Here is a 12469-nt window from a genome sequence, read left to right as displayed (position 1 = left end):
CAATAAGGAATGATTTTTAATAGCTGCTATGACTTTACACCATAAGGTTGCTCTTGCGCATTATAATTTTTGAAACTTGTTGATGAGGGGAGGACAGATGCTACCATTGATGGATCAAAGATTCCTTTCCTGTGAGAATGAATCCATAGGTACAAAGCGGCTAATCTGAGAATGTCGTTAGCCAAGAAGGCTAAGCTACCAAACATTACCATTTTCAAAGCATGACATATAAGAGCCCATTGAGAAGAATGGGGAATTTGCAGCGCTAACTAGCTTTTTGTAGGAGAGATATGTGATATATTTCACATTAGGTTATTGATAAATAGCCCCAAATACTTAAATCATGAGGGCACTGCAGTTTTCACATGATTTTAAGTAAAAAGGAGATTGATAAATAGATGCCTTAATCATTCTCATTCTATCAGCCATCAATCCTGTTGGATCTTGCCATCTAAAATCTCTGCCATATAAACAATAGGATCCATTTTAGTTAGCAGCCGAATGACTTATCACTCCACACAGATTGGGTCCTGTTTGGAATTGAACTTATGAGCACCGTTACATGGCACAATACCAATCACTGTGCAACCATGCTGGCAGCATATATTTTTGTTGTCATTTTTTTTTTACAGTATTGTGACTTTATTTTTGTCACTCTTTATATTGTGTGGTTGTTTATGCAGCTGTCATAGCCCACACATTGCAAATTAGCTATATTAAACTGAAACATTTTGGGAAATAAGTGAGTGAGTAAGTTGTTGGTATATGCTTGAATAACTACGCAGCATCAATTCACACCCATCTAAAACTCACATGTTGTATATACCTGTAACTAGTGTATGCCTTCTGGAAAAGGGGTGTGGCTTTGTGGGATAAGGGGTGTGGTCTCTTTATAATGTTTCAAAATAAGCAACATGAAAATTTGCATAACTTCCTCTCCCATACTTTCTCATCTTATTTAAATGAAGACACAGGATAAAACATTAATTGTAATATATTATGTCTTCTCTGGCTTGTGAGTATATATGAAATGACTGCTTTGGATTTATTAAAACACCTGCCTTCCAGGACCTCACATCTTAAGGTGTGTACACACAGTACTATTAAAATATCGATCATATCATTATCGTTCATATTGTGCATTTTTCGGTGACCAGCGACCTGCGATGTGCGGGCACACATGGACAATAACGATATCGTCCATCGCCCGTGCATGCAGGCCAACCTGGTTGATATTGACATTGAAGATATACCTAGAAAAATATAATGAATTTGTAGAAAATTTTATAAATGCAATTTAAAATTAACTACTCCTCAGCTGGCCAGATTGCTTTTTTATTTTAATTGCATAAGAATTTCTCACATAACTTTAATACCCTGACTGTGCACTTAGACAACCTGTTGCTAAAGATATGTTCTTTGTCACAAAGCTTTGTATTCCCAAGGGGGCTAGCAGCTGGTACAGTACAAGGTGACTTTACATGCCGTACTTGCACTGTGTACTGACCCTCAAAACAAGCAAGTGATAGATGCCCATTACAACCAATCAGCTTTAAAGTAGCATTAATTAAGTACAGTCTATAAAATAATAGATAGGAGCTGATTGGTTGATAAGGGCAAATTCTCCACTGGTCCAATTCTCCACATTTTCCACTACTTGATACATAAACCCCATAGTCAGTACACTGCCTGTCAAACACGCACAATCTTGACAAAACCCATAATGAAAACTGCTGCACAATGGAATTGTCCTTGGGCCCTCCCACCCACCTTTATATTGTATATTAAAAAGTTTAACAAACATCAGGAACAGCGATTGCTGCTTTTGTTGCTGAAGTGCTTGGTTTGTTTGGGACCCCACACACACAAGCTACCAATAGTGTTGTTAATCATATCTACAGTGGGAAGATGTCATTATCATCCATACCCCACCCTCATCTGTGTTGTTATTATCATCATCACATAGTAGTTGCTCATCCCCACTGAAATTCACCATTACAGTAGTCTCAGTACTTTGTTATAATTGGCGACAAAGGACTTCCTCATAGAATTTGTAGTTTATTTTTTGTTTTGCCACATTTTTAGGAAGTGGCCTCCTTCACTGATCACTCATGTGGTTCCCGGTTGTGCTAAACACTCGCTACGAGTACACACTGGAGGGTGGGCAACCTAAGTAAAGCAAAGCTAGTTTGTACAAGGGGCTCCAATTTGCATTTTATACTCCCAGTATTCAAAGAGACTGTGTTACATACTAATTTGTACATTGTCATTAAAATCATTTTCCACCATTTTATTGATGGTTACTGAATCAGACTCTCAATAGAGATGTCAATCATTTTGGGTAATTATTTTAAGCCTGACCAGATGTCATAATGGTGTTTCACTATGGTGCACTGAGTTGACTCATCCTCATCAGTAGGTCTCTTGGAAAAGGTCATTTGCAGGAGAAACTGAAGCAGAAGATATCATTGTGTCATGAGCCACTTGAACTGACAACTTGCTTGCAAGGAGCTCTTTGCATCTCTTAAGATGTGTCAGTTGGAAATTAAGTATGACTTAAACCCAGTATCAAGCAAGGTTGATAAAATATAGTGATCCAATTGCAAGATGTTGCAATTCTTTTGGTCCTGGTGAAGGGAATAAAGAACTTGACCTACAAGTCTAACATACTTAGCAGAATCACTTCATTTAATCTCCACCTTCAGTTTCTCTAGCTGCTTTTCCAGTAGTTTACCAGAATCACCTGACTAAGGCTGGCAGTGTCTAAGCTCAATTCATTGGTTACTATTTCAATGGTTTCAGTAGCTTGCATAAAATGGAGAGTATTCTCCACTATGCTGGAGTAAGGTACAATATCCCTTCTCTTTTAGTCTGTATGTCATGGCTTGCTGTGTACTGTATGTTTGGATGGCTTGTTGCTGTTCCTCCAGTCACTGAGGTAAAATTCCTCCTGGTTACTACCTATTGCTTAAGTTGGTGGCATTGCAAATGAAATTGTTCTTGCAGCTGCTGCAATTTTCTACATGCAGTTGCTGTATCCTGATAATGTACAGACATTTTTCAGGCCACAAGGAGCAGTAAAAACTCCCCTGTCATTTAATAAAAAATCTGAACCACCAAGCTTTATTGTGTGTGCAAAACATGATGAGAAAGTGTTCAAATTCACCCATATTTTGTTACTTGCATTATTGGAAATACCATACCCTGTGGTGAATCTTAACAGGCTATGACAATTTGCTATAACATCCCTGAGTGTTTCAAGCAGGTTGGAATTGGTATGCCTCTTAGTGAAGCCAGTGGTACAGAGAATAGCCTGCCTGTGAATGAGCTGGCAATGTGTGTTAGATGCAGCTACTGAAGGCGATACACCTATCCAGTGGGCTATCACAGTCATGTAATCTTTAATTTGACCAGTACTGCTTGTCCACATACCTGTATTAAAGTGGATACTCAGCATGATGGCATCTTCTAGGCAAAGAATAATTTTCTTTTTAACATCCTTGTATAGACAGGGAATTGCTGTTCTTGTAATATGAAATCAAGATAGAATTTGGTAGCAGGGACACATGACTCAATTAACTGTCTAAAACCAGATGCAGTGATGGCAGATATTGGATGCAGATATAATGCTAGCATAGTCGTAGTGGCTTCAGTGATCTGCTGTGCAACTGGATGGCAGCTTTCCTACTTGCTTCCTCATGCAAATTTTTGTTTCACAGTCAATTGTTGTTTGAAATTACTAGTCTCCTTGGTCCCCTTCTGTGATGAAAATTCACCCCAGTAGCAGCACTAGCATCCAAGGATTCTTCTGGGAAATTCTGCATATAGGTGGAGTCAGTTAGCCTTTGAATATTGGATGCAGGAGGACTAACTCTGATTATTAATGAGTAGATTGATGATAAAGTTGTTGGCAGTGTGATACTTGCATGTGCTGGGATCTATCCATGCTGCTGCCATCTAATGCTCGACTGCTTGTTATTATTTTTTTTCAGTTTTTTTGAGATTTTCCTAAATAATTTGCATGAACTTGCTACAAATGACATAACAGGGAGAAGGTCCAGGCATGGTGTGACCAAATGACCTCGCTCCAACAGGCAATCACTCATTAATTTTGATCCTACTTGATCTTGGGATATTAGGGATTCCTTCTTACCAACATTAACCATCTGTTACTGACTCTGTCCACTGGTTAGGCAACGGGTAATACACTGCCACCACCAAGTTCCTTTTATCAGCACTTGGAACATTTACTTCCACCCAGGTTCCTACACTGGCACCTTGAACCACTTCTCCCAGGCTCCTATGCCAGCACCTGGAACCACTTAATTCTGGGTATGTGTGGGCATGCTGCCACAGCACTTCCAGAATAGTGTCGACTAACTTCCACTGGTCCCTCACCATGGACCAGTCTCTGCAGGGTAGCTGGCAGAAGGCTTTAGTTTGGAGACACTGTGCTCAATCCAGAATATGTATTAGCACAGAGAAAGAAAAGAAAGGCTCTTTGCTGGTGCACTCTTAGATAAAGTTTCAAATAACAAAAACATTTAAAACATGACTTTTATTATACTTGCATAAAATTATGAGGCAATCTTATATAAACACAAGTACGGTCAAAATATACTTAGTCCATACAAATATAAATACACATATAAATAAAAAACTCGGGTATAGATAAATATACCCCGAGCTAAACAGCGAAAATAATAAAACAAATCAAATCTGCATTCCACAACACATACATGAAATGCGTGACATACTATGTCCAGTCCATATATAGATGGTGTATGGGTATAAACAATTAGTTCATGTAGTATCTGTCCCAAGTGTTCCAATCCTCCAATGTGGATTAACCTACAGCACCAGGTATTCCTAGGTGGTCTCCCTTCCAAGTACTGGCCAGGCCTATTACTGTATCGCTTCCAAGATCGAACAAGATTGGGCAGGTTCAGAAAAGTATGGCTGTAGGTTTAGTTCATTTGCAATGATAGATGTTCCTTTACACATGGTTTCCACAGATTTACATGAAAATGTAGGACTATCACTCAGTGGAGAGTCCAATTAGTAATACGACAATTTTTGAAAAAAGTTATGCATAAGCATACTTTATTCATAAAGTATATAAAAAAGATTATACTATATGCATGTTACCATAAAGTAATGTCATCATTATACACACAATATAGTAGTCCTTACAATGAAAAAGACCCAATCGTCACCAAATGCAGTGTTAGAAATAATATTCATGTAAATCAATAAATAATAATACACTGAAATAGGTTGTAGTATCACAAGCTACCATGTGGTAGTAGCATCATCATATATTCCCCAATAATCCTTATGATCCAAGGGAAAAAACTCATCATAATTGGCAATATTGGTTTGGAGATAGTATGTCAATCAAATTTGTTTTCAATGAAGACTGGTACTGTAAACTGATACATCAAAGTCTCACCTATAATCATAAAATGACTGACAATCAAATCCTGTGACTTAAAACAAGTTATATATGCTGTAGTGTAATCACCAATTCATAAGCATGAAACCACATAGCGTTTTCCGTGGTAAGAGATTAGGAGCAATATAGAACATATGTGATCTTAATAAATGCGCCTAATAAAAAAGCATCTTTAAGCAAAAACATGATTAGTCAGTGTCAGTAGATTTATTTTAATAGCTCCTGGTGCTGTATAGATTTAAGGTGAGTCATCAAATAATGTATGAAAGTCAATCTCTACAATATATATATATATATATATATATATATATATATATAGCAAATCCATAGGTGCAGCACTCCAATAATAAATACTCTCAGGCGGCAATGATGTAATGGCAACGTTTCAGTGCCTATATATTAGCGGCACTTTCGTCAGGACAAAGACATTAAACAAAGTCTCACCTTATATACACGCTGACATGTACGTGTTGGCTGTGCGATGGGGTCCTGTGTGGCCCCATCGTACGCCAACATGTACATGTTTCAAGTCAAGAAAGAGATTTTCTTAGATGATGATACAATTTCCAAACATATGGTTTTTTTTTCGTCGCTATATTGATGACTTGTTAATTTTCTGGCAGGGAACTAGGGATGAGTTTGTTTCTGTTATAGAGACACATAATGCAAGAGCACATCCTGTTAAACTGAGTTATTCCTTCAGCGATAGTTCAATTAATTTTTTGGATGTACAAATTTCACTTAAAGATGGCATTATCTCTACTTGTCTATACTCTAAACCTACTGACAGGAACAATCTTCTTCATATGCAGAGTTTCCATCCCCCTTCTCTTAAACGGGGATTACCTTACTCACAATTGCTGCGCATTAAGAGGATCACTTCTGATCCAGTTATTGCAGAGCAAGAAATGGGTACAATGATTAAAAAATTTTTGGAACGTGGATATCCTATTAAATTGTTGGAGGAGGCTAAACTAAAGGTCCTTGAGATTGATAGGGACACACTTTTGTCAAATAGTGCTACTGTGAATAATGGTGAATGTCTTCCCTGGGTTTTAGAATATTGTACAGCTAGTGATGATATTAATCGTGTTTCGAAAAAACTATGGCCATTAATACAATCTGATATGAAGTTACCTTTGAAACATACTCGTTTGATGCCCTGCTATAAACGTGGTAGGAATCTACGTGATATGTTGGTTAAAACTGATATAACCGGTATTAATAGACCTACTGGGAATTTTTTGCATGCCAAATTGGGCTGCTTTAAGTGCTCATGCACCACATGTGAATTTTTGATTCCTGGGAACACGTTTCAACACCTGCATACGGGTAAAACGTATTATATCAAATATCATCTCACATGTAATTCAAAATATGTGGTGTATCAAATTATATGTCCCTGTGGGTTGTCATACGTGGGTAAGACTGAACGGACCTTTAAGGAACGTATGACAGCTCATAGGTCGGCCATCCGCACTGCTATAGGTTTAGGTACCAGTGAGCAACCGGTTGATCGTCATTTTTGCGAAGCATCTCATAAGTTGGCGTCTTTGCGATATCGTATGATTGACCACATACCTGCATCCATTCAGGGTGGTAATCGTGCTGGGAAATTGTTGTGCTGTGAGACTAAATGGATATTTCTATTAGGGACCCTTGTACCCAAGGGACTTAACGATCATCTAGGCCTTCAGCACTTTATGTAAATTCTTAGTTATTTGATCTTTATAAGTCATTAGATGTTCCAGCACATTACGATGTATTTGTTTTCTGATATCGATGTTGTCTCGATTGTTACTGTATACATTATTTGCCAGTATCCATATTAGTGTTTGTCTATTTGTCCCTTTCTTTATGCTCCTGTACGATTTGCATCATGTATCTATATGATCCTGGGTGTATTCCTAGGTTTGCTAATTATCTTTATAATTGTTCATAATAGTGCATTAATCATTGGTTATATATATGTGATTATACTCTAGCCGCCACATGCTGTTTTGTTTTGTTGCTTTAGTCTGTATATGTGTAACCTTGGTGATGGGAGCACAGTGATGAGTCATCAATTGATGACGTCACATTGTACGCGCCGCCGGACCGGGTGCTGTGTCCCGATTCCGGAAGCGCGTGGTTGCACTGGGTTGATCAGCGTGTATATAAGGTGAGACTTTGTTTAATGTCTTTGTCCTGATGAAAGTGCCTCTAATATATAGGCACTGAAACGTTGCCATTACATCATTGCCGCCTGAGAGTATTTATTATTGGAGTGCTGCACCTATGGATTTGCTACATTTGTTGCTGTGCGGGCACCCAGTGTCTTACTAAGACCGCTACAGGGAGAGCCGGACTCATTGCTACTGTATATATATATATATATATATATATATATATATATATATATATTTAGCTATACCTTATTAATAAGTTCTCATTAGCTTGTATCAAGAACCAGCTGTATGCAAAATCCCAAATAGAGCCAAAATAAGCCTTTAAGCATCGATATTGATTACTGAGAAATTCTACAAGCATGCTGGTGAGGTGAACAAGCCTTCACCCAGGCGAAACGCGCATCCTCCCCTATTCTATCTGCCGCACAACACTTGGAGGTTCAGCTGATGTATGAACTGGACCTCATACTGGTATTGTATCTCCGATGACATATTATACCCCTTAGGAAGACTGTCATTATAGATGAAATTGACTTTGCTGCTTCAGGAAATGTTAGTGGTTAGGTTTTGTTTAGGACCGTGCACCCCCTTGCCTATTATGAATGAGTGCTACCTTCTCTGATCTATATACAGTATATATATATATATATATATATATATATATACAGTAAATGTATTGCCTTCTATTATGCTGGGGGGGTTTGTGTGCACTGTGGGTTACGTTCCCATTGCTGTGCCCTCTGTTCTTTTAGAAGTCAGAGATTTGAAATAATTTGTTAACAGCTTAAATATCAAAACTGCAGCCTGGAGAAAACTGCATTTCAATTTAGGGAATAATTTAGATAATTGAAGATTTGTACTAATGAAAAGTTTTAATTAACCTCTGAAACTATTGTGAAAGTAACTGAAATATTGCCTATACCAGTACATGAAGACATTGAATTATAATTACATTTATTCATCATCCAGGCTATTATGTTTCTTCTAGTGATAAATTTGCTTCATTTATGAAACACAAAAATACAGAAATTAAAGCATCTCATTTAGCAGATTTGTGCATGGAGTATCACATTTACTATTCCTCTGAACTGCTGTAGCAGTTCCTCAGTATTGTGCTTTATGTTATGAGATTTCAGTATTTTTCTGGGGGCAAACCTAAAATAGTTCATATTAAAGTAGCGGTTCCATAACTTCATGGTGCTAGCAATATTTATGTTCCACCTCTGGGCTAGTTCCATAGGAACCTTGCAAACTAACATATTGCTGTCATCAGGCAAAAAAATTATTATTTTGTGTGTGTATATGTGAAATATATAATATGTATATATGTGTGTTTGTGTGTTATATATAATAAATATGTGTCTGTGTGTTATATAATATGTCTGTGTGTATGTAAAATATAATATATGTGTAATATATGTAATAGATATACCACTCTTGGGTGTGTGACCTCGCTCTGATATAAGCAAACCTTTGTGTGTGTTCAACCACCCACATACACAGCCATCTATCTTATAAATTGGCCCATGGAGATGATGTAGGGTAAACAGAGGGGTCACCGAATCTGGGGACACCCGATGCACACTCTGGATACCCCCCAGCGTGCCTGGCCAAAAAGGTGGTGTTGCCTAAATATAGGGGCGTGGCCTCACATGGATCCCGATAACATCACTCCGGGGGCAGCCCAGCATCACCAGAGATGCTGGGCTGCCCCCCAGAGACTGGGCAGTCTGCACTGTTGGCTCCTCTTTAATGACTGGAGCTGGGTGCTGCAGGAGAATGTTACACTACAGCACTTGGCTCCTGTCACTGCAGGTACTCATTTCCCACGTGGAGGAGGAGAATGGAGGATAACGGGAAGCAGATGTGGGAGGTATGGCTGCACAAAAGTAAAGTGCAAATGGCCATGTGCTGCCTTTCTGAAGCTAACAGGCAGCATGGCCCAACCTGCCATACCTGCCAGCCCAAGTCATTTGACTTGTTACTGGCCTACCTACTGCACCCCTGAGGGAGAGAAGCAGTCGGGAAGCTGACGGACGCAATCCCGACCACAGGTTTCCTGACTGTCTAATCCCGGCAAGGTACAAATGACAGGTGTCGAAATCTCGATGCCTGTCATTTTACCTATGCCGGGAGCCTGACACCTGGCTTACCTGGCTTACAGCTGCGGGGTGGGGAGGGTTAGGTTTAGGGCTCCCAGGAAGGACTTAGGGTTAGGCACCCCCCCCTGGGAGGGTTAGGTTTAGGCAATGGGGAAGGGGGGGGTTAGGTTTAGACATTTAGAGGGGTGATTAGGGTTAGGCACTGGGGGGGATGTTAGGGTTAGGCACCTCTAAGGGAGGGTTAGGAAGGGGAAAGATTAGTGGTACTTACCTTTAGCAGCAGTCAGGATCTTCACCCCTGCCGGGCATGCGCTGTCGGGATTTGAACTGCCGGCCATGCAGCTAGCGGTAATACATACTGATCCCCCTGAGGGAGTGCTGCAGCACACAATTGGAAATAACTGCTTTAAGACATTACTTAATTACATGTTTGGTTCTCATTAATTGACCTTTTTTGTTAGTGTAATCAGAGGTATTTTATTAAAGGTAAAAAGGGGTCACAGGATCCATTTAGATAGAGCACCTACCATTACACTTCCCACTAAGTGTCATTGAAAGACAAAGAAATCTAAAGAGGCAAGGGCAGATGTACTAAACTAACAACCAATCAGCTCTTAAGTGTCATTTTTCAAACACAGTCTGTAATGTGACAGTTAGTAGCTGAGTGGCGGGTAGTTTATCACTCTACAATTTATCACTTTCCAGTAGAGATGTGCACTGACCCTCATGTTTTGGTTTTGGATCTGGATCTCCACTGGTTTTGGATATGGATGGGTTTTGCCAAAACCTCACCTCCATGTTTTGTTTTTCGTTTTTGTTTTTGGATCTGGATTTTTTCTTAAAAAATCATAAAATCAGCTAAAATCACAAAAAATGGGCCTTTTTTTGTTCCTACAGTATTATTAACCTCAAAAACATTCATTTCCACTCGTTTCCAGTCAATTTTGACCACCTCACAGCTCACACTAATGATTTTTTCATCTAGTTAAGGGCCAAATGGTTGTATCCAGCTGGCTGGCTCAAAACTGAGTGATAAATAGAGTTGAGAACTGTGCAAAGATGAGGATTGAAGATATGATAATTGGTGCAGCCCCTGGCTGAAGAATTAATAATTGGTGCAGCCACTGGCTGAAGAAATTAATTGATAATTGGTGCAGCCCCTGGCTGAATTGATAATTGGTACAGCACCTGGATGGCTGAAGAAGTGATAATTGGTGCAGCCTTTGGCTGAAGGACTGATAATTGGTGCAGCCCCTGGCTGAAGAATTAATAATTGGTGCAGCCCCTGGTTGAATTGATAGTTGGTGCAGTCCCTGGCTGGCTGAAGAATTGATAATTGATGCAGCCTCTGGCTGAAGAATTGATAATTAGTGCAGCCCATGGCTGAAGAATTAATAATTGGTGGTGCAGCCACTGACTGAATAATTGATAGTTGATAGTTAATTGTTGATGCAGCCTCCGGGCTGAGTAGTAGTGTAATACAGAGCTACAATTAGGAAGGAACCAGTCCTGCAATAGCATTGAGGCCTGGAACTCTTAGCAAGTTGCGGCCATTACAGGCTTGAGGGCTAGTGAGGAGTGATGACAGGTGACCTTTGGGCCATGAAGCAGGATGCGGCCTTTGGGCCGTGTAGCAGCCTTAAGGGCTGAGAACCCTTGGCTGAATGTCACTGTTGTGCGACTTGCGCCGTTGGGTTGACACAACAACCAGCAATTGGTTCAGAATTGTTTTTTTTTTAATTAAAGGGGGCATGCAGGAGATGCTGTATGTGGCCATTCCAATTTCTGGACATTCATAAACCATAACATTAAAAATGTCAGGCAGCAGTGCCTCAACCAGCATATAAAAAAGGTGCAAGATGGAAATGTCCTTGGGCCCTCCAACCCACCCTTATGTTGTATATGAAACAGGAAATTCACAGTATAACAAACCAATCACTTCAGCAAGAGGGACTGCCACTTGTGGCTGAAATTATTGGTTTGTTTGGACCCCCCACAAAATAAGCTGACAATGCGCAGTGGACATTGGTGGCAATGATCCCATACACAAACTGGCTTTACAATACATTAGATATCATTGTCATCCTCATCAGTGTGTGCATCCTCCTCTTCTTCACACAATATGAATTCGTCCGCACTGGAATCCACCATTACAGAGTCAGATGTTTCTGTATTTTTTGGACTTAAGTGCTGGTAAAGGTCTTCGTTGTGGAATTTGTAATACATTTTGATGAACATCAGCTTTTCCACATTTTGGGGAAGTAACCTCCTATGACAATCACTGACAAGGTTCCCGGCTGCACTGAAAACTCTTTCAGAGTACACACTGGAGGGTGGGCAACTTAAGTACAGCAAAGCCAGTTTGTGTAATGGACTCCAAATTGCCTCTTTTTTCATCCAGTAGTGAAACGGAATGTCTGACATCCCTATTTGGATGCTATCCCTAAAACAGTCATCCACCATTCTCTGAATGGTGACCGTATCAGACAAAGTCACGGTAGACATGTCACTCATTGTAGGCAGTTCGTTCAGACCCAACCAGATGTCATTAGATTTTACTGACTGATCTTCATCACCACCAGCAGTGGGTCGCTTAGAAAAATGTAGTTTTTTCCTGGCAGCTGTAGAAACTGAAGGAGGAGATGTTGCCGTGTCACATTCCCCTTGAGCTGACAATATTTTCACCACCAGCTCTTTGCATGTTTTCAGATTTATGTCCATCGGAAAGAAAGACACAAAGTATG

The 12469-nt window shown here is 39.7% G+C and overlaps 1 protein-coding gene and 1 pseudogene across 1 annotated transcript in view; one reads left to right on the top strand and one right to left on the bottom strand.

The window, feature by feature from the left end:
* The window catches only part of SNTG2 (syntrophin gamma 2), a 222193-nt gene that overhangs the window by 119356 nt on the left and 90368 nt on the right, over positions 1-12469 (top strand). The window lies entirely within an intron of this gene.
* Positions 4849-4967, bottom strand: LOC148504061 (5S ribosomal RNA; annotated as a pseudogene).

The sequence above is a fragment of the Taudactylus pleione genome, unplaced genomic scaffold (genome assembly GCF_031769625.1).
Source record: "Taudactylus pleione unplaced genomic scaffold, aTauple2 ptg000468l, whole genome shotgun sequence".
Taxonomy (NCBI): domain Eukaryota; kingdom Metazoa; phylum Chordata; class Amphibia; order Anura; family Myobatrachidae; genus Taudactylus; species Taudactylus pleione.
The sequence above is the reverse complement of the archived record's forward strand: the minus strand, read 5'-3'. Positions and strand labels throughout refer to the sequence as shown.